The sequence below is a fragment of the Artibeus jamaicensis genome, unplaced genomic scaffold (genome assembly GCF_021234435.1).
Source record: "Artibeus jamaicensis isolate MK-2021 breed Jamaican fruit bat unplaced genomic scaffold, CSHL_Jam_final scaffold_537, whole genome shotgun sequence".
NCBI classification, from domain to species: Eukaryota; Metazoa; Chordata; class Mammalia; order Chiroptera; family Phyllostomidae; genus Artibeus; species Artibeus jamaicensis.
In genome coordinates, this window is record NW_026522047.1 from 37,747,121 (window position 1) to 37,771,334 (window position 24,214).

At 43.7% G+C, this 24,214-nt stretch overlaps 1 protein-coding gene across 6 annotated transcripts in view; it reads right to left on the reverse strand.

Moving 5' to 3' along the window:
* Window positions 1-24,214, reverse strand: part of EXTL3 (exostosin like glycosyltransferase 3) — a 103,366-nt gene that overhangs the window by 36,494 nt on the left and 42,658 nt on the right. The window contains exons 1-2 of one of the 6 annotated variants that reach the window (XM_053658659.1): window positions 20,252-20,334; window positions 154-246 (exon numbers count right to left, since the gene is read on the reverse strand). The exons of 1 other annotated variant lie outside the window; for it this stretch is intronic. The gene's annotated coding sequence lies outside the window, so the exon portion shown is untranslated. Of the gene's footprint in view, window positions 1-153; window positions 247-20,178; window positions 20,342-24,214 lie in introns of those variants that run through there. 4 more of the 6 variants (XM_053658660.1, XM_053658658.1, XM_037150442.2 and 1 more) reach the window with 4 other exon arrangements.

Here is a 24,214-nt window from a genome sequence, read left to right on the forward strand (position 1 = left end):
AGCACTATCCTTTTAATTCAAATGTTAAAATCTTTCTCTTTTCAAACGAACACGCTCTGCAGTTATGATCGAATCATGACAAAGACAGGGTGGGCTGGAGGAGGACAGGAAAGGCACAAGCAAGGCGGCTCCGCCGAGTCGCCCCCTCCGTACCGCAGGCTGCAGGACCCGTCCTTTCTCTGACTCACGCTGCCTTACATTTGAGCATGTAATTTCTTGAAACAGTGCACTCCAGGGCTTGCTGTCCTGGCAGAAAATAAAAAAGGGACATGCTATTAGAAAAAATACTTAGTAACGAAGGTCCTATTAAAGAATTTATTTAGTGTCCACTACAAAAAGGCTTCCCTTAGGTATATAAGGTGGCGATATTAATGTCCAAAGAAAGACACTCTTCTAAGCGAGAAGGGGCACGACTAATAAATATACTGGGACAGCAGACAAACTGGCACTCTCACAGGCAAACCATCCACATATGTGCTTGTCTGTTTATGTGCTTGAAGAGGAAATCAATGAAAACACTAAAATATTGAAGTATATGCCGAGACATTTACAGAGGAAATGATTTAGCAGGAATGGGCTTTGAAACCCACAGGGCAGGGCTGAGAGGTGCTGGAGGTGCGGAGGAAGCCAGACCGCTGTGGACTGCGGGGGCACTGGACGGTGGGGATCCGTGAGGGCGTGTCACCTACTGCGCTCTCTGCGGTAGAGATGTTTGAGTTTCTCCTGCTAAAGGCTCAAAAGTATATTACAGAGGGTCTAAACAAAATGTTTTTTTAAAAGTCATTGGAGACAGACTACACTTAATCTCACACTGCTACTGCCACCAACTTACATATAAACAGAGTAGAAACAAATATTCTAATGGAAACCGGTATTTCAACAGTGATTAAAAGAATTTATCCCCACCGGATTCCATCTCTTTTACCAAAAAACAAGGCGAAAGTGTCACTAATGTCCAATCGCATGAACTCTCTTTTCTAAACAGCTAATTAAATTAGTTCAAGCATAAAAGGAAAAGAAATCCTCAGTACCTCTTCTGTCATTCTCTGGAAAATGACAGTGAAGGTAACAGGATGTAGGAATAAATGTCACTGGAACATTGATAAGGAGCAATCACCAGAGACTTGTACTTTTAAAAGCAACGTAACACCTTACTCTCAGTCATCTGCCATAGTACCCGACACCTAACTTGTCAGCCTGCCCCCACAATGCATTCAATACACAGCAACCAGAATCATCCTCTTAAAACATGAACTAGACCACGACTCTCCCCTCCTTAAATCTTTCAGTGGCACCCATTGTACTCCCAGGCTCTTCACCACCAGCCCCTCACTGCCCACCCACTTAATCTTATCTGCCATCACTGTTCCACTTGCTCACTCAACTTTAGCTACATGGGCCTCCTTTCAATTTCTCAACAATACCAGCTCTTAACTGCCTCAGAACCTTTATACTTACCGTTCTTCCAGTCTCAAATGCTATTCCCTAGATTTTCCTCTAGTTACTCTCATCCTTCCAACCTTAACTTTCTTGATATTCCCATTTAAAGTAGCCTTTCTTCCTCCTTGACGCTATGGAGGGATACAGCTGCATGACGGGACCACCATCTCTCGAAAGCTGGACCTGGTCTAGCACGGAGGCCACTTTCCACAAACCCCCTTAGAGGCTGTCTGATGGTAACTGATGTTCGTTCTGACATAAATCAGCACCCTTCCCTTGCCTCCTGCTTTGTGCTGCTTCCTGGACCAGGTTGTTGACCTGGCCTGGTCAAGCATGTGAATTAATTTCTGTACCTTGCAGCATTATGTACTAGTACCTGTGACTACCCCCCACTTCACCTATGTAATTCTCTGGCACCTACCAAGTAGCGCGGGGATCCATTGCATCTTGCAGATGCCAGCCACGCCTTGCCTGTAACTTCTCCTGAATGAACTCAGTACATTACCAGACTGGAGCAGCCAGCCTCTTGCACTCTTTCGCTGTCCTCCATTTACAGAGGTAGAGTTTCACTCTCATAGCTTTTCCCCGGGTCTACATGTACTAAAAGACACTTTCTAGCATCAATCTATTGATTTTCTTTAGAATAGTATCTTTTCATTTATTTATTACCTACCCTCCCCACCAAAACCTAATCCTCGAGGACAGAAAATTGTCTGCTTGGATCACCATGGTATTCCAGCACAGGGCCTGCCACACTGTGAGTGCTCTATAAATATCTGTTACATGAATGCATCCCATCGCTGATCACGTCTTCATTCTACGAGCTCTCAGCTTTTCCCTTGACTTCCCACAAAACTGTACTTCCTGGTGTTTAACCTATTTCCTTGACTTACTCTCCTGTTGTGCTTTGCAGGTACCAGCCTTCCTCCATCTCACATAGAAAGTGCTCCCAAGGCTTTCAGCATCATCCGGTAATGAATTCAATCACATGAATGGCTTCAGCTACAAAGCTACTGCTCCAACCCTAGCCTTTCTGCTTTGCCCTTAGTAGACTGGTGTTGCCAATGTCTGAAGGATACCTCTCCAAGGATATATCATGGTTACTCTGTGATGGCAAAAGCTTCCTCTTTCCGGTACTTTCAGTTCCGCCCGCCATACTACACTCTTGCAGTCTCTAACTAGAAACAATGATGTACAGGAAAGAGTAAAGACCCCAGAGCTAACCAGACCTGGACCAAATCCCAGCTCTGTGAGCTGTTAGATGGTCGATTAACCATTCCGAGAAGCAGTTGTTTCCATCAGTAAAAAGATAACACTCATGTCCAGGATTGCTGTAAAAATTAGAAACAGTAAATAAAATATACCCTACACAGTATCTGATACAGTGTAGGTTAATATATAAATGTATATATGTAGTTATATATATTAACATATATATAATCATATAAATATATATTTAGATATAGTAGTAATCTGACCTATCTGCTGACTTTCAGGTCATTGTTGACTGATACGTTAACTCCACCTTGTTCTCATGCTCTGAGGATTAGCCCTTATTATTAACAAAATGTGCGCTTGTTTAGATTCACCCATATATTTACCAATTTCCTTGCTCAGAATTCCACTATTTCATTCCTTCCCTCTGTTGTTGCATTTTCCCTGACCTAGCTCCTTCAGTGAGAGTCTGTTGGTGCTGGACTTTATCAGTAAATCTTCAATAGCGATCTACCAGAATATACAATTCTACTTTAATGATTCTTTTCTTTTCCTGGACCCACACTGCAGAGTCCTCTGGATTCCACCCCTGCTGCTGAGAAATGAGATGTCAGTCTGAGTACTGTGCCTTGCCCATACTCGAACTTTCCTTCTTACTCCTCATTAAGATCTTCTCCTCTTCGGAGCTCTGCACAAGTCCACACGTGGAATTTGGGGGAGGCAGAGACACTCAGCTCTCATTGTACTTTGATTCTTGAGTGCTTCCTGATTCGTATTTTCACTAATCTAGAAAGTTCTCAGCCACTGTCTCTTCAAATATCTACTGTCCCCCCCTCTCTTCTTCTCCAACTCCTATGAGACCGGCCAGGTACCAGTCACGTCTCCTCTTTCCATTCTCCATGCCTTTAAAGGCACCTGTCTTTTATATTTTCTCTTTCTCTTTTGTGCTATCTTTTGGAAACTTCCTCAGATCTATCCAGTTTTAGGGGTCAGGAGATTTTTCAGTAAACAGAGAATAAATATTTTAGGTTCTAAGGAATCATATACAGTATATGTAGAATATTTTCTTTTGTGTGTTTTTTTAAATAACCCTTTAGAAATGTAAAAACCATTCTTACCATGCAGGCTATAAAAAAGCCACATCCCAGATTCACCCCACAAGCCCCAGTTTGAAAACTCCTGATCTACTTCATTAACTCTCCCGTGTCCAAGCTGCTGTCTATCCTGCCCACTGGGTTTTAATGTGACTGTTTCATATTTGCAGAGGCTCTACTGGCTCTTTTTATAAAGTGCCTTATAAAGTGTCTTTCATAAAGACACCTAGTCTCGTGTTTTCTATCCCTTCTCTTCACGTGTTTAGTTTGTTTTATCAGCTGATTCTCACTCACAAAGGAGTGGCAGAGTGTTTCCTCGCATGGCTGGTAATTCCGTATTCACTTTGGGCAGCACTTTTATTTCTGGGAAACTATGTGGTCTGGGTTGAGGATACGTCCCTCTAGGCCAGTTTTTGTTTTCCAGTCACTTCTGTCCTGTCACCCACCGCAGACCACCTCGTACGTCCCAGCACTACCGGTACTGCACACTTGAACAACCTGTAAACTTGAACGAAACCCCTGTGCAGGGAAACTCATGGTCACGAGTTCTCAATGGTTATTCCTTGCAGCAACCAGCCCCGAATCCACGAGAAGAAAACCATCTCTGCGTGCTCACGGCCACGTGCTTCTCTAGCCCATCTACTCCTTCGGTGAAGGGTTAGCCCTCCGACACTCCACTCTTCTCTGGCGTCTCAGCGCTAACACTCACAGGCCCAAGGCTGTTGTCCTCCCCTCCCTGAAAACTAAAATGCAAGTCGCTAAGAGAGGAACCACTCATCCCCTGAGTCACCGCGGGAGGGCAGCCACCTAGCCCGCATCAAATTGTGAAGTGAGAGAGAAATAAACTTTTATGTTACGTCACCAAGATTTCTGAGTCTACTGCTAATGTTAATAAGCATTAATTAACTTAATCCAACTGAATGTCATTTTTAAAAAATCCTCACCAGAGGATATATACGTTCACTGATCTTTACAGAGAGAGGAAGGGGGGGCGGGGAGGGAGGGTACATCAACGTGAGAGAGAGACACCAATCAGTTGCCTCCTGCCAGTGCCCAGATGGGGCCTCGAACCCGCAACCCAGGCATGTGCCTGACCAGGGAACAAACTGCAACCTTTTGGTGCACTGGACAGTGCTGAGCCAACCCAGCCAACCAGCAAGGGCTGAATGCCATTTTTTAACTTGGCAGTTTACTGATAAAATGTCATTCTATGTTTTCATTTACCTTCTTTATTACTGGAGGTCAAACGATTTTTTTGTTCACTGGTCATCTGTTTCTCTTTTTATGTACTACCAGTTCATATGTTTTGCCAATTTTTCTATTTTTAAAACTGCTCTTTACCACCACATTAGTCCCCTGATTACAACAGTCTTCCGCCTTACTTCCGAGATCCTCCATAATTCAGGCTTGCTCTACCCGTCTGCGCTGCGTGAACTGGGCCACGTACATGCAGATTGTGACGCCTTTCGTGCAACACCCCATGCATGGAAGGAGCTAGCTCAGCGGTGCCGCTCCGGTCTTCCCCATCTCGCTCCACGGCAGCCTCGCCGACCGACACTGGAATGACGTTCCTCCTGCTTTCCACTCGCCCACTTATCCTAAGGGGCCATTTAAAGTCTTACCTCTTTCATAAAGTCTGCTCCAGCTACGCTGGATTTTTCAACTCTCTAAACTCCCAGTATCGGGAATGCAGAACTTCATTGTTCATTAGTTTCATTTAAGGAACTTATTTCTCTTTAGTTAGATTAAAAACTCCTTATAGGAAAACACTATTTTTATGACCGCCTTTGAAATCCCGCTACAGAACAGAGTTCTGGGCACCGGGTAACTGCACAATACATAATGACAGTTACAAGTGTTAGTTTGCATTTTCGTTCTCAATCAAGTTTGAAATTTAGAGTCTATACGGTCCTGGTTCAAGAAAAATAAACATTGTAAAATAAAAAGAATTTCACATATAAAAAGAGGCTTGAAGGCTACTGGACATGCAGCTAGACTATCCGGCTCAGGACGCAGCCTTGAGAATTTAAGAACGTTGCATCCTTTTCTCCTGATAGTAATGTTGAAAATCCCGACCTACATCCAGGGTTATTTGGGGATTGAACAGGATACAGTACAGATAAAAATGTGTGGGCTACAGCTAAAGCAGTGCTGACAGGAAAATTTACATATCAAATGCTTACAATAAAAAATAAAAACAAAGTCTCGAATCAACAACCCTACTACTCTAAGGTTATCGTAGTAGAAATTCTACTTTAGTTCTACCACAATAACCCTGCTATATGATTACAGAGTTATACACTAGCTCCTACTTCAAGAATGTAGAAAAAGAATAAAGTAAGCCGAAGCAAAGAAACAATAAAGAGCAGAAATCAATGAAATTTTTAAAAAAATCAGTAAAAGAGATTGTAGATATCAGCATGGAGTTACCTCAAAAAATTAAAAACGAAACTGCCTTATGACCCAGAGATTCTACTTCTGGGAGTTCATCTGAAGGAACTGAACCACTAATTCGAAAAAGTATAACCACCCCTAAATTCACTGCAGTATTATTCACAAAAGCCAAGATTCAGAAGCACCCCAAGTGTCCATCAGTAGATGAGTGGGTGAAACAACTATGGTATGTTGATACGATGGAATACTACTCAGCTGTAACAAAGATAATTTTACCCTTTGCAACAGCATGGATGGACCTGGAGAACATTATGCTGAGTGAAATAAGCCAGTCAGAGAAAGACAAATGCCACATGGTCTCATACATGGAATCTAATGAACAAACTGAACTAACACACAAACTAGAGACAGACCCGGAGACAGAGAGCAGGCCGACAGCTCTGGGGCGGGGGTGACGGGGTCTAACACAGAAGAAAAAGGATTCACGGACGTGGACAGCGGTGTGGGGACTGAGGGGACAGGAGGTGGGTGGAGGTGGAAGAGGGTGGAAGGAGGATAAATGGTAATGGAAAAAATACAATAAAAAATAAAGAAAGAGAGAAAGAGTGTTGACAAACCTGCAAGGCTGACACAGAAAAAGAAAAGGGAAAAGACACAAATTAGCAACATCAGGAATGAAACAAGGACTATCGCTGCAGTCCCTGAAGATGTGTGGGCCCAGAACCAGTCACCCCGAGATGTGCCACCGTGACAGGCTGGTTGTTTTGGGTAAGAGCAAGTTTAGCTTCAGGCTAAAGAGTAACTTCTGCCTCTCCCATAACCACCTATAAGAATTTTAATTAGGAGCCTGGCCCATAATAGAGATTACCAGAGATGATCTCTTTTGTTCTTCTTATCACCCTGAGATTACCCTTTGAAGCCCCCAAGGCCCATTACCTCAGCCCCAGCTCAGGGTGTCTTCAGTAAGTATTTTCCCTTTCTATCTTTGAACCTCTCCGGCATGTGGGGCCTCTGGCTCTCTCCAGTATGCAGGTTTCCCATACACATGTATGTATTAAATTTGGTAATGTTCTCTTGCTAATCTCCTTCATGTCTATTTGATTATTAGACCAGCCAAAGAAAACTTGAGGATAGAGGAAAGTTTGTTCTTCCCCAATACAGGCATTAAAAAGATAATATGGGAAAACTATGAATAACCCCATCCAAATTTAACAACTTAAATGAAATGGGCCAATTCCTAAAAAAAATTGTAAACTGTCACAATTCCCACAATATATATTATGTAATTTGACCTACAATTATTCAATAAATTGATCCCATAATCTTAAAACTCCCAGAAATCTCCAGTCCCAGATGTTTTCAATGGAGAGCTCTACTAGATGTTTCAAGAATAAACAGCTATTCTACAAAACCTCTTCCAGAGAAGGAACGCTTCCAAGTTTGCTTTATAAACCCAGCATTACCGTGATGCAAAAACCAGACTAAGGCAGTACCACATAAAAGCAAAACAAAGCAAAAAAACTCAACTATACATAACCATCTCATAAAAATATAGGCACAAAAACACCTAACAAATTAACAAACAAAATTCAGTAACATATAAAGAGAATAAATTACACTGCCTCTAAGAGAGGAGTAGTAAGTAGGAAAGTGCTATTTTACTGTAGTTAATCTTATCCAGACGCGTGAAAGGTCTCTCCGTTTATTCATACCTTCCTGTATGTCTCCTACCAGTGTTTTGTCATGCACGCCACCCCCACATCTCATATTAAGTTAATTTGTATCTTCTATTTTCTTCTCATCCATCCTCTTAGTTGTCCATCCCAACAGCTTTTTCTCCGACTCCTTTCGCCGCTCCTTCAACACAGCTGTTCCTCATGGGTTTGTCCTCTGCCCTCCTCTCACTGCTGGAGCTTGCCAATTAGCTTCAGTTAGCTGCCCTAAATGGAAACTCTCAAATTTACCTAACCTGGACCTCCCTCCTGAGCTATCTCTTCCAATGGTGAGCAACACAGACATCCACCCCTTAATGCTCCAAGGGCAACAAAGGTACACAATGCAGGTAAAAAGCTACTATGTCAGGACCTGAAGGAACGGCCCACCCTGACTCCAGAAGACCACAGCGATCCAACCTTCATGCCCCAGGAGGACTGCAAGCAATCAAGATGGCAGCCGCCCAGGACAAAGATAAAGCATCTGTGGTCAGCAAATGGAAGAATGCTAGGAAAACTGAACTGCAGCTTTTATCTGATTAACCTTTTCTCTGAATTCCAAACTCCTTACCTACCTTTTCCCTGAATTCCAGACCCCTTACACATTCTTTTTCTCATTATAAAAAAGGTCAGCTTGAAAAGTAAGACGGTCTTTCAGAGTACATATGGTACATAACCCGCTGCCTTCTCAGATCGCTGGCCATGTGACGAGAGCGCTCATAGAATTAAAACCCTTGTCTCTGTTCATCGGTTCCAGTAGTGACAGGCAGCACAGAGCCAACTCTCCTGATCTCAGTTACAGTAGCGTCTTCTCCCAGCAAAGAGGAAAAACATTTTCAAAATATCTGTCCCTAGTTACAGATTTACCATTCAGATCATGACTGGTGCACTACTCCTCACTCTTTTCCTAATCAAAAATAATGTTTGCTCATAAATGGAAAGCAGAATTCTTGACCTGCTACCCACTCACTTAAGGGCTGAAAACACACCATGTTCCTGGAAAGCCACAATGGTAAAGAACTCAAAGGTCTAAGCGGTGAGCTGAGAAGTCAGTTAGAGAAGAGCTGCAATTCAGAATTCTGCGTTTACCGCATTCTCCCTTCACCCGCTCAGCAGAGTCTCCTCACAGTCCCGATCACAGAGCGAACTCTGCACCACGGGAGCGTTACCTGTGGGCGGGACCTTCCTTTCGAGAGTTTTTTGACGTAACAGCCATTCTATTGACTTTTCTTCTCTAAATACTGAAACACTCTGATATTGAAACTTCCTCTCATGGACTTGAGATAGTTTTCTGTTAACTCAGAGGTTAATGCCTTTCAATAAAGTTGTATCATTTTCTTCACACAAAAGCAAAGCTAAACTGACCTGAAGTAAAACATGCTATGGAGGAGAAAAAGAGCAGAGGGAAGAAATAAGGGAGTCGCTGGTTCCATCTGGACAGCTGTTACGCATTACATGCGAAAGACTGGAAGGGAAAATGGGGTGAAAAAGAGAGAAGCTAGACACTTTCCAGATGTTCCAGAATGAAACCGACTAACTTTAATATTTTATTTTTTAAGATTTTATTTATTTTTATACAGAGAGGAAAGGAAGGAGAAAGAGAGGGAGAGAAACATCAGTGTGTAGTTGCCTCTTGTGCACTCCCTACTGGGGACGTGGTCCGCAACCCAGGCATGTGCCTGACTGGGGATCGAACCAGCAACACTTTGCTTCACAGTCTGGTGCTCAATCCATTGAGCTACACCAGCCAGGGCTGACTTTAATATTTTAGGCAATTATAATATCCAAAGTTATTGAATTTTTACTGTGTGTCAGGTTAAACCTATCATACGCCTTAACATAGTTAAATCTTCACAACAATCCTGCGAAGTAGGCACTGCTACTATTCCCATTTTGTACACGAAGAAACCAAAACACAGAGCTTGGGTGATGTGCCCAAAGTCACCCATATCGGGTAAAACTCGGATGCAAACCCAAGCCACTCCACCTCTAAGGCCCACACTTCCAATGTCTTAGTCATTGCAGTATCAACTCAAGGCACACGGCGCACATGCACATCACACGTAGATTACTTTAGATTATCCATGTTACTGCTGCCCACTGCAACCACAGACAATTAGTTAAAATTAAAGCACATGGTAATGCTACTCCAAAGCCTAAAGCTGCCACTATAATCATAATTAAAATATTTATCTATGTGGACAAAAAGGGGGCTCTATACTAAACCCAACCAGCTCAGGGGAGGCCTGCACGGCAGCCTTACAAACTCAGAGACCGAAAGTAACCACATGGGATGTTCTGAACATGAAAATTCCTAACTAAAAGCAGGTCACGGCAGGTAGTCATGTCCTAGGCCCGTAGGCTCCTTGACAGAGGTCAGTCTTTACTGTAAGTGAGCCCATCCATTGTCTTTTTGCATCTAAGGTAACATACCTCTAAAATGTAAGAGGACTGTGCTCTTGAAATAGAAGAGTAATCTTCTCTTTCCAACCCCTCAGGGCACAACTGCTGTGCCAGAGCACAAGACCACAGAACCACTATCTATCTCGTTCCCCAGAGGCCATCTCGAAGCGCTGTCAGTGTTTATTAACTACCCCGTACCCACCAGTACAAAAGAAGTACATGTTTCTCCATTTTGCTTTAATCCGATCCCGGAAATTTCTCTGCTTTGCCTTCTCCTGCCCCCTTAATCTACCACCAATGGATTTCACGCAACCCTCTCTAAGGGCATTTTCTCAATCAGATGAGATTTTGCTTCCCAGCAACTGTCATCATTTTGGCCCAAATGAACTCATAAAAATTCCCTACAGCTTTGAATGTTTCTTATGTTGACATCTGCTAAACAAAACCACAAAATACTCAGAAGTACCTCTGCCTGTGTTCCTATGACCTACCTGTGCATCTGTGCATGTGTGATACCATCTTCTCTTTTTCACTGAAGCCAAAATGGGCCCATCAAACAGGCACAATTCCATTCCAAGCCAGGCTCAGGTTCTACAGAACTGTATGCGCTGTGTCACCGTTACTCCACTGTCCACAGCCCTTTAAATTGGGTAAAGACGGTTCCGTACAGAAAATCATTTCAGCGAGGTTTCTGAAAGCAGTATTTCAGATGTTTGGTTTTGTTTTTAAATGCAAACATCCCAAAGGAACATCATTTCCTGATTTCCTACTAAGCGTAAGCATGATGAACAGCCTATTTTGGCAAAGTAGTACCTAGTTCAAAAACCTGGAAGCACTAAAACAAACTTCCCAATACTACACTATTCTTAAGACTCTGATTTCTCTCTTCTATTCAAATAACAGAGGGTACTTTCGAAGGAAGCTAAAATTGCAGATAAAGAATAACTTATAAGAACTGCATTTAGGCAATTCACAATTACAAGAGACCAAAGCCATGTGTTTTTCAAAATACAATAACCACTCTTTACTGAATAAATTTAACCTAGTTTTAAAATAAGGGAAATATTGGCATACTTCAGAGATACTGCTGGTTTGGTTCCACACCTCTGGAATAAAGCAAGTTACAATCTTTTCTGCTGGTGGAGGGCCTTGCCTTAATTTGTACTAAATAAGTGAATTAATTAATTAGTTAACAACAAATAACAAAAAGCCTCACAACATCTGTGAAATACAATAAATCAAAGCTCAATAAAACAAGGTATGTCTGTACAAAACTGTCAGCAATTAAACCCAGAAACCAGGGAGAAAACTGCACCGACATACCGAGTTGAGAGTGAAGACAATACAATCACAGAACTGCAGAGTTGAGCCGCCCTTATTACAAGGTGTTTAGAAAGGGAAAAACCAGTATTCTTTCGGCTCGAGAACAGATTTCTAAGTATACAGACCTTCCACAAACGTCACTAGCAAACAAACCACTATAAAATACACAAAAAACCTCATCAGTAAGTTTTAAGCATTCTTTCCACTGCTCAGCTGTGTACAGGTAGCAACGAGTAAACCAAGACTACTACCGATTAGCCTCGGTCATCTGTTTCTTCAGCAATAAAGCTGAACCTGGAAGTCTCACCTCCCAGGACAGATCCTCAGTCTGAAAACACGCCGCCTCTTCTGTTTCCCCTTTCCGTGAGTTTGGCAGCATCCCACAAATCCAAATCATGCTGTCTCATCAGTCAGTTTTCAACTAGAGTTATAATTCAGATTCACAACTCACCTGAAACTTTTTCAAATGGTAAACCCAAGCAGACCCACCCACCCAACACTAATTGAATCAGAATTCCCAAGTGCGGGGCCCAAGCGCCTGTATTTTGACAAAGCTCTCAGGTGACTTTAAGCACAGCACACAACTCTAATATAAAAGCGTTGGTCTAACAAAGAACTAATGACAACCCCCAGATTGATAACATCTGAATCAATAGAATTACAGACAGCTAAGCAAGACAAACAGCAATATACCTATTTCATGCAGGAAGTCTACAGACTATACCATACACCTTTGGAAAATGTCGGGGGTGGGAGGAACTTCCCACTTGTTCTAATTATATTTATATTTATATTTATATTTATATTTATATTTATATTGTACTCAACATAACACATTTTACATATGTTATCTCATTTAACCCTCCATCAATTACCTGGGGGTAGGTATTGTTATTTCATCGACAGATAAAGAAGTGTGAATCACTGAGCTGGGTAAAGCTTGTTCAAGGCCATACATACAGCAAGCAAATCGAGGTGCCCAGATATGGATCCAGGTCTGTCTGACCTGTACACTGCTACTCACATACACTACTTATTTACTTCAAAGACTAACTTTGTCTTCAATTTACAATAAGCATGTATTATTTTTGTAGATAAGAGAAACATTATCTTGCTGCAGTCACTTTTAAAGTACAGCACACTATGCTCCAGTAAACACATGGATGATAAGAAAGTAAAACAGCCTTATTGCTGAGACAGGGCGTTAGTGGTCTGGAGAGAAGATCAAAATGGTTTTGCACCACTAAAATAATGTCTTACAGACACAGAAATGAGGAAAGACTAGAATAACCCCCAGAGTGTTCCACTGGAGCAGGAGGTATCAGTCTGAATTCATGACCTAAGACAGCTCCTTGAATAATTTAATTATCAGCTGATTTCGGGACTGGACAAGTAAAGATGAGCCTGGAAAATCTTCTGCAGAAAGAAGATGTACTCAAAGAAAAGTAGGGTATATTTTTAAAAAAAAAAGACAGTGAATCCCATCTGAAGGGTTCCAGCTCCCCCTGGACAAATCTGAGATACTAGGGCTATCTAAATAAATACCAAAAATTATCTCCCGATAAATACCAAATAATACCAAAAAATTGTCACCCAATACACGCTGAAACCATGTTTTCATACTTAAATGAATGACTATGTAAAGAGGCAGAAGGAAAAATTATCCATCTGGAGTAGAATTTTCCCAAAGAAATACACGAGAATGACAGAATGATGGAGATTTTTTAAAACTGACATTTAGTGACAATCGATAATTGTTTCAGGAAAGATTCAGCAATGAACGCTATGATTCATTGGTTAAATGTTGATGAGAAAAAGGGTATAAAGATTATACACTGTGAACCCTGAGAGAGAAGACACCTAGGAGAAGGGTTCCCAGTGGCTCACTGGTCTCAAAGTTAAACCCAGAGCCCGGCTGCTGATCCTGCACGGGGCTCTCACAACAACCGCACTTCCACCAGAAACCTGCACTGGACTGCCTGCCTGCGCTGTGTGCCCGTATCTAAAACACCTTTACACAGGAGTTCTTGGAATTATATTTCAACCTACAGGACTGAGACTTTCACTGTCCAATTGGAGCTGCACAGCTATACACCCTGCAGCCAACCAAGCAGAATGGCTCCATTCTGACCAATTAGGACACCGCTTTGCGGACCAAACTGTGAGGATTTAAAGTCCTCATCTGCATGAGAACAAACCAATCGGAGTCCACAGGCAGGGGCTTCTATCTACAGGGCCTGGCAGAAGTAATGTCATTGAGTGTGGCTGGTGGGGCGTGTGAATCTCTCGCACAAGATGGACAGCAATTTGAACATTTCACCTAAGACATCATAAAAAAATCCACACATTTGTAATAGTATACACACTTGTTTTTCTTTCTTTATTAATTGTTAAATATTACACACATTTATTAGGGGCGTTATTTGTGCCAGACCCTGTGGATAAGCCAGCTCCTCTCTGGCTCAGAGACTGCCTCTTCCCTTTACCTGGCTGAAACTGAAGCACAGGAGACACAACACAAAAGCCATCCTGCTGGACCAGAGCAAAGAAGAGCAGGCAGAGTGGGGCAAGCAGGCCCAAGCAGGCCCAAGCAGACAGGGGCCAGAGAGGGCCAGAGAGGGGCCTGGCTGCAGCGCCGCCTGGCAGCTGTGCGGCTTCCTAATTGAGCTGTAAGACTGTCGAGCTGTTCCGCAGCTGCGCTGCTCTCACAGCTGTGCTGTATCACAACTGAGCTGTTTGCTCCGAATAAAGTTTCCCTCATCACCACACCCCAAACTGGGGATTCCTGTTGGCATTGAGTACTCTTACCATTTACAGTTTAACGAGTGTTAAATTGTGTGAAAATAAAAAGTTACAAAAACGGGGAAAAATAATTAAGTACAGCACACTAGATTTTTTGATAAATAAGGTGACAATTAGCTTCTGGAGAAAAAATAAAGTCAGACGACTCTAGGAAAAACCAAATCCAAAACTAAGTCCCAGATGGATTCAAGCGGTAACTATAATAAATTAAACCATAAAAAGAACAAAAGGAAAACATACAAGTAATTTCGTCTCCAGAAAAGTACAGCTGCTTTTATAGCAATCCAAGCAGAAGCAGAACCGGGAGGAAAAAACAGATTGACTACATAAATATCAAAGGTTCCTATATTAAAGAAAAAAAGTTTAGGACTTCTGGTCAAGATGGGGGTGTAGGCAGACACAGCTCACCTCTTTGCACAACCACATCAAAATTACAACTAAAATATAGAACAACCATCGCTCAGAACCATCAGAAATCGAGTTGAATGGAAATCTGACATCTACGGAATTAAAGAAACCACATCCACCCAGACTGGTAGGAAGGGCACAAACACAGAACAGGCTGGTCTCTCACCCACGTGTGGTGGATAAAAATTCTGGAGGCATATCTTGGGAGAGCAGAGTCCTAGCCCCACACCAAACAGCCAGCCCAGGGCTCCAGTGCCAGGAAGATTAAGTCCTCACAACTTCTGGCTGCAAAAACCAGCAGAGACTGAGTTGGTGGAAGAAACTCCTAGCACCCCAAGTAGTTCCTCTTAAAGAACCCACACACAGATTCACCTATTTGGACTCACCTACTCCATCTTACTTCCTCTGAGCTTCAGCACCAGCTTACCAGCTAGAAAGGCACCAATGGCATACAGGGAGGAAATGAAGTGCCTGGCATCCAGGCCACTAGAGGCCACTGTCCCTCGTCTAAACACTCCCCCCACAGAGCTGTTAAGCTGGTGCCATATCAGAGACTCCATCAACCTGGGTAATACTGTTTGACCCACCCTGGACATCCCCAGAGACTCCGCCCCACCCTACTTAGAAGCCCACCCAAGCTGCTTTTCCATATGAGTGCCTGGTCTTGGCTCACGCTGCACAACTTCCTAAATCTTATCAAACAAGCAATAGCTAACCTCAGTGAGCCCCAGGCCCGGCACTAGCAGCAGCCAGCCTAGATTCACAGCTTGGCTTCACCTGAGAATCTCCAAACCCAGCACAAGTAGCAGCCATCTCAGATTGCTTTACAGCTCAGGCAGGTGACCCAGGCACAACGCAGGTGGGGGCTGACTTTGGCCTGTATTACCTGGGAAACCCCAGGGCCAGCACATCCAACTATAGACCACTTCAGAGCACCATCACCCTGCCCCTGTATAGCTGATTCTCCACAGAGGACAGAGGTTGGTGGTCAGTGATCACAGCCAATCCTTGCAGCTAACTGGCCTGGGTAAACCCCTCCCATTGATCTGCCAATGGCAACCAAGGCTCAACTACAAGAGGAGGGTGTACTCAGCCCACAAGAAGGGCGCACCTTGATAGGGGAGGTTATGCCACTGGATCCTACAGGACACCCACTACATTAGGCCACACTACCAAGACACGAAATGAAAGCAGCTCTAATATATATAGAAACAAACACAGGGAGGCTGCCAAAATGAGGAGACAAAGAAACATGGCCCAAATGAAAGAACAGATCAAACGTCCAGAAAAAGAGCTAAACAAAACGGAGATAAGCAGTATATCAGACGCAGAGTTCAAAACACTGGTTATAAGGATGCTCAAGGGAATTAATGAGAACCTCAGCAGCGTAAAAAAAAATCCAGTCAGAAACAAAACATACACTAATTGAAATAAAGAACAACTTACAGGGAAACAACAGTAGAGTGGATGAAGCTGAGAATCAAATCAATGATTTGGAACATAAAGAAGCAAAAAACAATCAGAACAATAAGAAGAAAAAAGAATCCAAAGAAAGGAAAGTATAAGAAGCCTCTGGGACAATATCAAGAGGTCCAACATTCACATCATAGGGGTCCAGAAGAAGAGAAAGAGTAAGAAATTGGAAATCTATTTAAAATAATAGTAAAAAAAAACAAACAAAAAAAAACTTCCCTAATTTGGTGAAAGAAATAAACATTCAAGTCCAGGGAGCACAGAGAGCCCCAAACAAGATGGATGCAAAGAGGCCCACTCTGAGACACATCATAATTAAAATGCCAAAGGTTAAAGATAAAGAGACAATCTTGAAAGCAGCCAGAGAAAACTAGTTACCTACCTACTAGGGGAGTTCCCATAAGACTGTCAGCTGATTTCTCAAAAGAAACTTTGCAGGTAAGAAGGGATTGGCAAGAAATAGTCAAAGTCACGAAAACAGGGACCTATAGCCAAGATTGCTCTACCCAGCAAAGATATCATTTAGAATCGAAAGGCAGATAAAGAGCTTCCCAGACAAGAAAAAAACTAAGGAACTTTATCATCACCAAGCCATTATTATATGAAACGTTAAAGGTACTTATTAAAGAAAAATAAGATTAAAACTATGAATAAAATGACAAAAAAATTTATCAATAATTGAATCTAAAAAACAAACAAGAAGAATAGAAGAATAGAATCATGAATATAGACAGTATTTTGATGGTTGCCAGAGAGGAGGGGCATGTGGGGGACAATGGGTGAAGAGGCAAAGTAATTAAGAACTATAAATAGGTAGTTACAGAACAGCCATGGGGATATAAAGTACAGTATAGGAAATGGAGAAGCCAAAAAACTTATACGCATGACCCATGGACATGAACAAGGGTGGGGGGACTGCCTGATGAAGTGGGGTGTGCTGGGTGGAGGGGGGCAAAGGGGGAAAATCAGGACACCTTTCATAGCATAATCAACAAAATATAATTTTTTTAACTAAATTAATAAAATTTAAACAACAAAAAAGTTTAGATCCAATTAAAAGAGTAGGGGAAGCATTTGCAACATGACATTAATAAAAGTAAAGGCAATACAACAGTGGTCAAAGGAAATAAACAGGAAATTAAAGAGCAGAGGCCCGAATGATAAACACTTTTAAATGTCTTCAGATATATTGTGCTAACATACGGGGACAGTCAATTTGGCGGGTGAGTGCTTAGAGAGTGAACTAATAATTTCTCTAAGATTCCTGTTTCTCAAGAAGATACGATTTTTATTTTATGCTACGGAGGCACTAGTGCCCGAGGCCACTCACCCTATATGAGACAAAAAAATGAAGTAAAAGTTTGCTAAGGCATACATAAATCAGCATTATGACTCAGGCATGCTGCTTCAACCTTCATGGGTGAATTCATCTTGAGGCTTCAGTTTTGCCATCCCTTTATCATTACCGCTGATTCATCAGATCGCGTAACTTCACATCCCTCATCCTTCTTGACTCAAATGCCCCTTACCCTTTTTGAACTCATAAATTAAAGGACTGGATTAGACGGCCTCAAAATCCTTTTAGATTCTAGGACCCCATGGACTTACAACTGCCTTGCACACAGAAAGCACACACGGATTTGTTTTACGGGGGGAAATACTACCAACATGTCAACTCGGGGCAGCAAGGCTATTCCTAAGACCTGCTGTTTCACCTCTGAGATTTCAAGCATAGCACCTTCCTTAAAGGCACCCCTCAGTTTTCCCTTTTCTCCCTTCTCAGTGTTTTTTATATTGTATTTTACATCTCTACTTCAGAAACAGACAAAAGAAGTAATGCTAGGAAGAGTAAGTCAAGGCTGGGAAAACCCAGGATACAAAAACATTTGTGGAATCTTGAATATCTACATAGATAAATGTCACCGAGAGAGGCCAAGTTGGGCACTTAGGTCCCCACGATACTTACGTGGAAATGACTGAGTTTAACAGCAGCATGCGCACTCAGAGTTGTGCTTTCAGCTGACTAGAGTTTCAGTGAGTCAAGAATAAATGACTGTATAGCAAAGAAACTATCACCTTATTTTTGTTTTTTTTTAAACAAAGTATAGTGTCAAAAATGAAAGAGTTAAGGTTACTGTCTACTCTGTACTCCTTAGTGGCACTGCATATATTGAATACTGTATGCTGTGCTGAGAGAGCCACACGTTAAAAGGGGCATAATAAAGTGAACGGAGAGCAGAGGACTAAGAAGTTGATAAAGGGGATCTGAAACTGTCAAATAAGAAACATCTGCAAGAGACAGAAATATTCAGCCTAAGGAATAGAACACCTAGGAAAAGGAGGGTTAGCACAATGACTACGAAGGCCCTACAAGGGAAGTAAATGAATGAAGCCAGCAGACTTTAGCAAAGGCCCTAGAGGTCCCCTCCCTAAGCACCAACCATATCTCCACAATTCCAATTCTCTTCCAGAAAGCATTTAAGCTAGTTTCCCCACAAACCTATGAGTACTTTGAGGATTCCTCATGCTCCCCACAGGATAAGATATTTTTAACACAGCAAATAAGAGTTCAAGAAGATGGCTCTTCCTTCATTATAAAATATTTAAAAGCTCCTCTGCTAAGTAAGTTGTCGAGAATGCTTAGCTTCATTCAAGACTATCAAGGCGCCACAGGTTACTATCCCAGGCACTCTGATTGTTGAGACTAATTAACTAACTAAAAGACTAATTGTCGACCAAAACATGGAAAAGTGCAGTCTGCACGACTGTAAATACACAAAGGCTTTTTTAAAAACAAAAGAACGCATGGAGAGCCCAGCCTTCAAAAATGAAGCTACTAAATTGGAAGAATAATGCAAAGTCATAAGAAATGCTAAAAACACCTCTTAAATCATATATGGGGGAAAAATGGACATGTGCTGTTCTGTGTTCCCTCCCCCTCCAGAGTCCAACGAAGAGGACTTGCTGAAGCCCTTAGAATTTTTAGAAAGGAAAGAAGATAAAGTCCATGTTAGGGTAAGAAATCTACCAAATTCAAGTCCTGTGATCGCCAGAGATATCTAAAAAGGAACTGAACCACTGAATGGGGAGAAGAGATTAACACCCTAGCTGCAGTCTGGCAGCCCTGCCTATCTCCAAAGGGCTCCGGATTTGCACTATCTCCCGCCGCGCGGGTCCGGTCTCAGCTAAGATTTCGGTGCTATAGACGTACCCTCTGCTGTCCCTCTCCTGCCGTAGCAGCGCTAGGCCAATTGCCAGAGCCTGGGCCTGGGCAGAACCGGAGCCAGAGCCCCAGATGCACAAAACAGCAGCACCTGGAACCTTGGACAGGATGTGGCTATTCTGATTGTGGGTTCATTATTAAAGGAGGTGAGCCCGGCGAAACGAGCCAAAGGAAGAGCAGCTGCAGGCGACTGTGTTTGAAAGCAGTGCAAAGCAGATGTGGGAGTGTGTGCACAGGGAAAGTAGGAGGGGGGCTGTGGGGGAAGCCGCTTCATCGACAGCAGATGCTCTACACAAGCCGCTGGACAAATACAGAGCGAGGGCGGGAGGGTAAAGGAAGGGTTGAGGGCTTTAAGGTGCACAAGAGGCTGTACAGCTGAAGCCGAGCTTTCAGAAAAAGGAGTGGAAGTGGGTGCGACGCAACCGAACCGGGGCTGTAGGGGGCGTGTGGGGGTGGGGAGTTCGTATTTAAAGCTCCATGGACACCCGATAACCCTTCTCGTCGGTGGCTAAGGCCCTAGAGGTCCCCTCCCTAAGTGCCCGAGAGGTCTAGGAAGGCCTACTTCAAGACTGCATGCATCCGCCGCGCCGGGCAGCAGCCTCCCGCGGGCTCCAGCGGCCCCGGCACTGCCAGACCCGGTCCGCCTGCCCGCCCGGTGCCCTGCGCTGGGGGCCAGCCCTGAGATCCCTACCGCGAGCCCCTTCCGAGCCGGGGGCGGACCCCCGGCTTCTCTGGGCTCCCGCCGCCGCCACCAGGAGTCCTACCGGCTTTCGGTTCAGGAACGAGCTGCTGCCGCTGCCTGTGTGGAACTCGGGCTCCCAAATGCCGCTCTGGTCGCCCGCCGCCCGCCTTCCAGGCCGCGCCGGATCCCCCGCTCCCCCTGCCGGCGGCCAGCCATTTCCGACAAGTGACTGCGGAACTTGCCGAAGTGCGCTGGGCCGGAAATGGCCGAACCCGGGCTCCGGAGCGGCGGAGCGGGGCGCGCGTCCGAGACTTGCCGGACAGCGCCCGAAAGGCTCCCGAGGCCTCCGTTCCGACGCGGTCTGGCCCGGGCCCGGGAGCGGCGGCAGCGCCAGGGATTGTGGGAAACACGGAGGAAAGCGGGGGCACCAGGGGTGAGCCGGGCCAGCTGGGAAAGGCCGTGCGGGGCAGGGCCTGCAGAGTCCTCCCAATGCCCCTCGCCCTTTCAGAAAACCCTCTCCAGGGAATACAGAGAGAATGCCCCTGGCTATTCTGGAACGGGTTCCTACTCCGGAGCCTCCGCTGCTAGGAGCCGGCCTTTGAAAATCAAGTCTAAAAATAAACCCATTCCCATAGAAAAGGGCTTCCTAAATGAGCTGAGTGGTCTCCAGGAATGGTCTGGAGTTTTGAAACACTTTGAATACTTAACCAAAAAAAAAAAGAAAGAAAAGCTGCTCAGTAAGAATGCTTAGCGAAATATCCCAGGGCTTTGCAAAAACAAGAGTTTAGTCCAGACGTGTGGCCATAATCAACCAAAACTGGGAGGAAAAAAAGAATACCATTTGAAATTCTTCGAGCCAACCCCTGTGAACCTAAAGTGCACATATTCTGCAGTTCTCACAGACATGTGGCTGTCTACCTCCACACTTGTAAAGCCAGGAAAAGATTTCTTGCGTAACTCAATGAACAGGGATGGGTGAAGGAAAACCACCTATTCTGAAAGACACACCTGATCATTATCATTAACTCGGGAATGAGTTAAAACTATTTAAAATCTATAACTGCAATAAAACCTGAGATCGAATTTGCTTCAACGTGTTTGTTTGGTGTTTTTTTTTTTTTTTTTACATGTTTTTAATCCCCAAAAGGCAGGGCTTGTACTGCAGGGTTTTGTAACCGGGGAACTCAGACCACACCAGGACCTGGAGAAACTGGGGAGGGCCAAGGCCACCAGCTGGCGCCTATCCCTATGCATGGGTGGTCTGGTGCCTCAGACACAGTGCACCCACGAGCCTGGCTCCACGGCTGCCAGTTCCCATCCGCGTGCCTTTCTTAGTGGATCCCAGGCCCACGCTCTAGCTAGAAGGCTGGCAAAACACTGAAGATTGCTTAGTTTCCCACAGGGAACAGTTTGGACAATGGATTCCATTTGCAAAACAAAACGTTAGAAAACCTACCAACCCGTTTTCCAGAGTACGCTCTCCACACCCCTCCATCCCCACCAGCCCCTCCTAGTTCGGATCCTCCTTTTTCTTTTCTTTCCTGACTCTCCCCTCTCATAATTTCTTTCCCCTGCTCCTCATTCTCTTCTCTCTTTTCCCCTTTATTTCTATGACCTAACTTAAACAAAGTCCTACCGCCATCGCCTATGTACAAAACAACCCCTAACTTTTACAAATTTTGTTGAACATCAGAGAGAGGGAAGCACATTTTTAAAAATCAAAAGCATTCCGAGCCCTGGCTGGTGTAACTCAGTAGATTGAGTGAGCGCAGGCCTGCGAACCAAAGGATGGCAGTTCGATTCCCAGTCAGGGCACATGCCTGGGTTGCAGGCCAGTTCCTAGCAGGGGATGCACAGGAGACAACCATACACTGATATTTCTCTCCCTCTCTCCTTCCGTTCCCCTCTAAAGATAAATAAATAAAATACTTTTTTTTTTTAAAAAAAGCATTCCGAGAAATGAAAATGGAGAAAACTGTTGCCAATACCATGAATGGCCTAAGTTGTCCTTTTGTCTGAATATCTGTCTGCCTCTCTCTCTTTACAGTTCATCTTCTTGGCTCTCCTCCAGAGGTCTGTGCAGCAGGCAGAAATTTAGCAGTGTGGGAGATGCAACAGAAGCCCAGAAGCCACAGTAAGAATGACCAGGTGTTGGTTCAGCTCCACCCTGTGCAAGAGAAGGCCTGCAGATAGCAGCTGCTACCTAGAGGACCCAGCCTAAAAATCTTCTTATACATCTGAGTGCCTCAACACAGTGCTGCCCCTTATGCCAATTTATCTGACTTTTAAAAAAGATTTTATTTATTTTTAGAGAGGGGAAGGGAGGGAGAAAATAAGGGAGAGAAACATCAATATGTGGTTGCCTCTCGCGCGCCCCGCACTGGGGACCGACCTACAACCTAGGTATATGCTCTAAACTGGGACTCAAACTGGTGACCCTTTGGTTCTCAGGTCAGCACTCAATCCACTGAGCCACTCCAGCCAGGGCAATTTATTTGATTCTAATGATAGTCAAGCTTTAGGAAGAAAAAGGACACCTCACCAAAATTGGATGTATCCTTAACTTCACAGGAGCCCTAGTTGCTGTTGACCTCCTCCTTTGCACCTGTCCTCTCCTGCCTCTCCTTCTTCCTCTCAAACAGTTCATATCTCTAACTAGACGTGACTTGGTCTATCTTCTTTTTCCTCTCTACAGTCTCTTCCTTGCCAATTTCAATCAGCTTCCTTATATCATCATCATCACCTCTAAGCAGATCCCTCACTGCAGTACTCCAGTCCCTGTTCTTCAGCTGCACTCCAGACATCATTCCATCATCATCCTATTAATACATATTTTATGAATACTTACTTGCCAGACAATAAGCAAAACACTTTATAGGCATTGTCTCACTTTAATCCTTACAGCAAGGTACCAGCTTATAGATGGGGAACTGAGACCTAAAGAAGCTAAATAAATAAGGTGTCCAAAATCACAGAGCAAGGTGTCAAGTACAGATGGAACTCCAAGTCTTCCTAACTCCAAGGGCAATATTCTTGACCACAAAAATCTGGTTGTCTCACCAGGACCTTACTATATCCCACACTGAACTCATCTTTATCCCTTCTTCGTCTGCTCGCTCAAACGCCCTGATTTCTAGTAGTGTTACCATTGTCCTTCCTCACACAGAAAGTCACAACCTAGCGTCATCTGATAGCGTGTTCTGACTTCTTTCTTTACCCCTACAGTAAGTCAGTTTTTAAGCCTTAAAACGCCTTTACCTGGAAGGTTTCTACCACCCCTCCTCTGCAGTTCCAAAGTGCTTCCCTAGCTCTAGTCCTCATTACTCCTCTCCTGAACTGTTGCCTTAATATTGCAATTTCTGGCTTGGAAAATACAGTCACATTTACAATAGCTCTTCTCAGAAAAGCAAGCCAAGGCAAATACACAATGAAAGCTAGTCTTCACCGGTCTCCCTATACAGACCTGTTACAACACTTACCGTCTCTACTTTACATTTTGCAACCTCATCGAAATAGTCTTGCCCCGTTTTTGAACAGTTATATATGTAGATATGTATCTGCTTCAAGGAAGCAGAAAAGAGTAGAAACCAGTGTACCTTTGGTGCCAAACAGCTGGGAGCCTACGAGGTCTCCTCTCCAGGAACAGCCATAGGGACTCGGCAGTACACAGTCTGTTTCTTTTAGTTACAGATTTTAAATTCCAAAAAAAAGACATGATTGGCCTGGCTTGGGTCCCCTGTCCATCCTCAGATGATGAGTTTTGGCTAAACAGCAGGTGGACCTTTTCTAAACACGGCAATTGGAACCTCTCCCGTATGCAGGGCTTGTTCCCAGAAGAAGAAGACGGCACACGCCATTCATCCATTTGTCCATTCGTTCCATCAGCAAACAGTTGAGCACCTATCAAAATATGTCAGGGTTCTTTCAGGTATGCAAAATGTTTAAAATAATACCCTGCCCTCGTATCATGAAAGTCACAACATAAAATGATAAGAAATCACCAGATAAAAAGCATAACAATCAAAACTCATCCGTTAAAGACCAT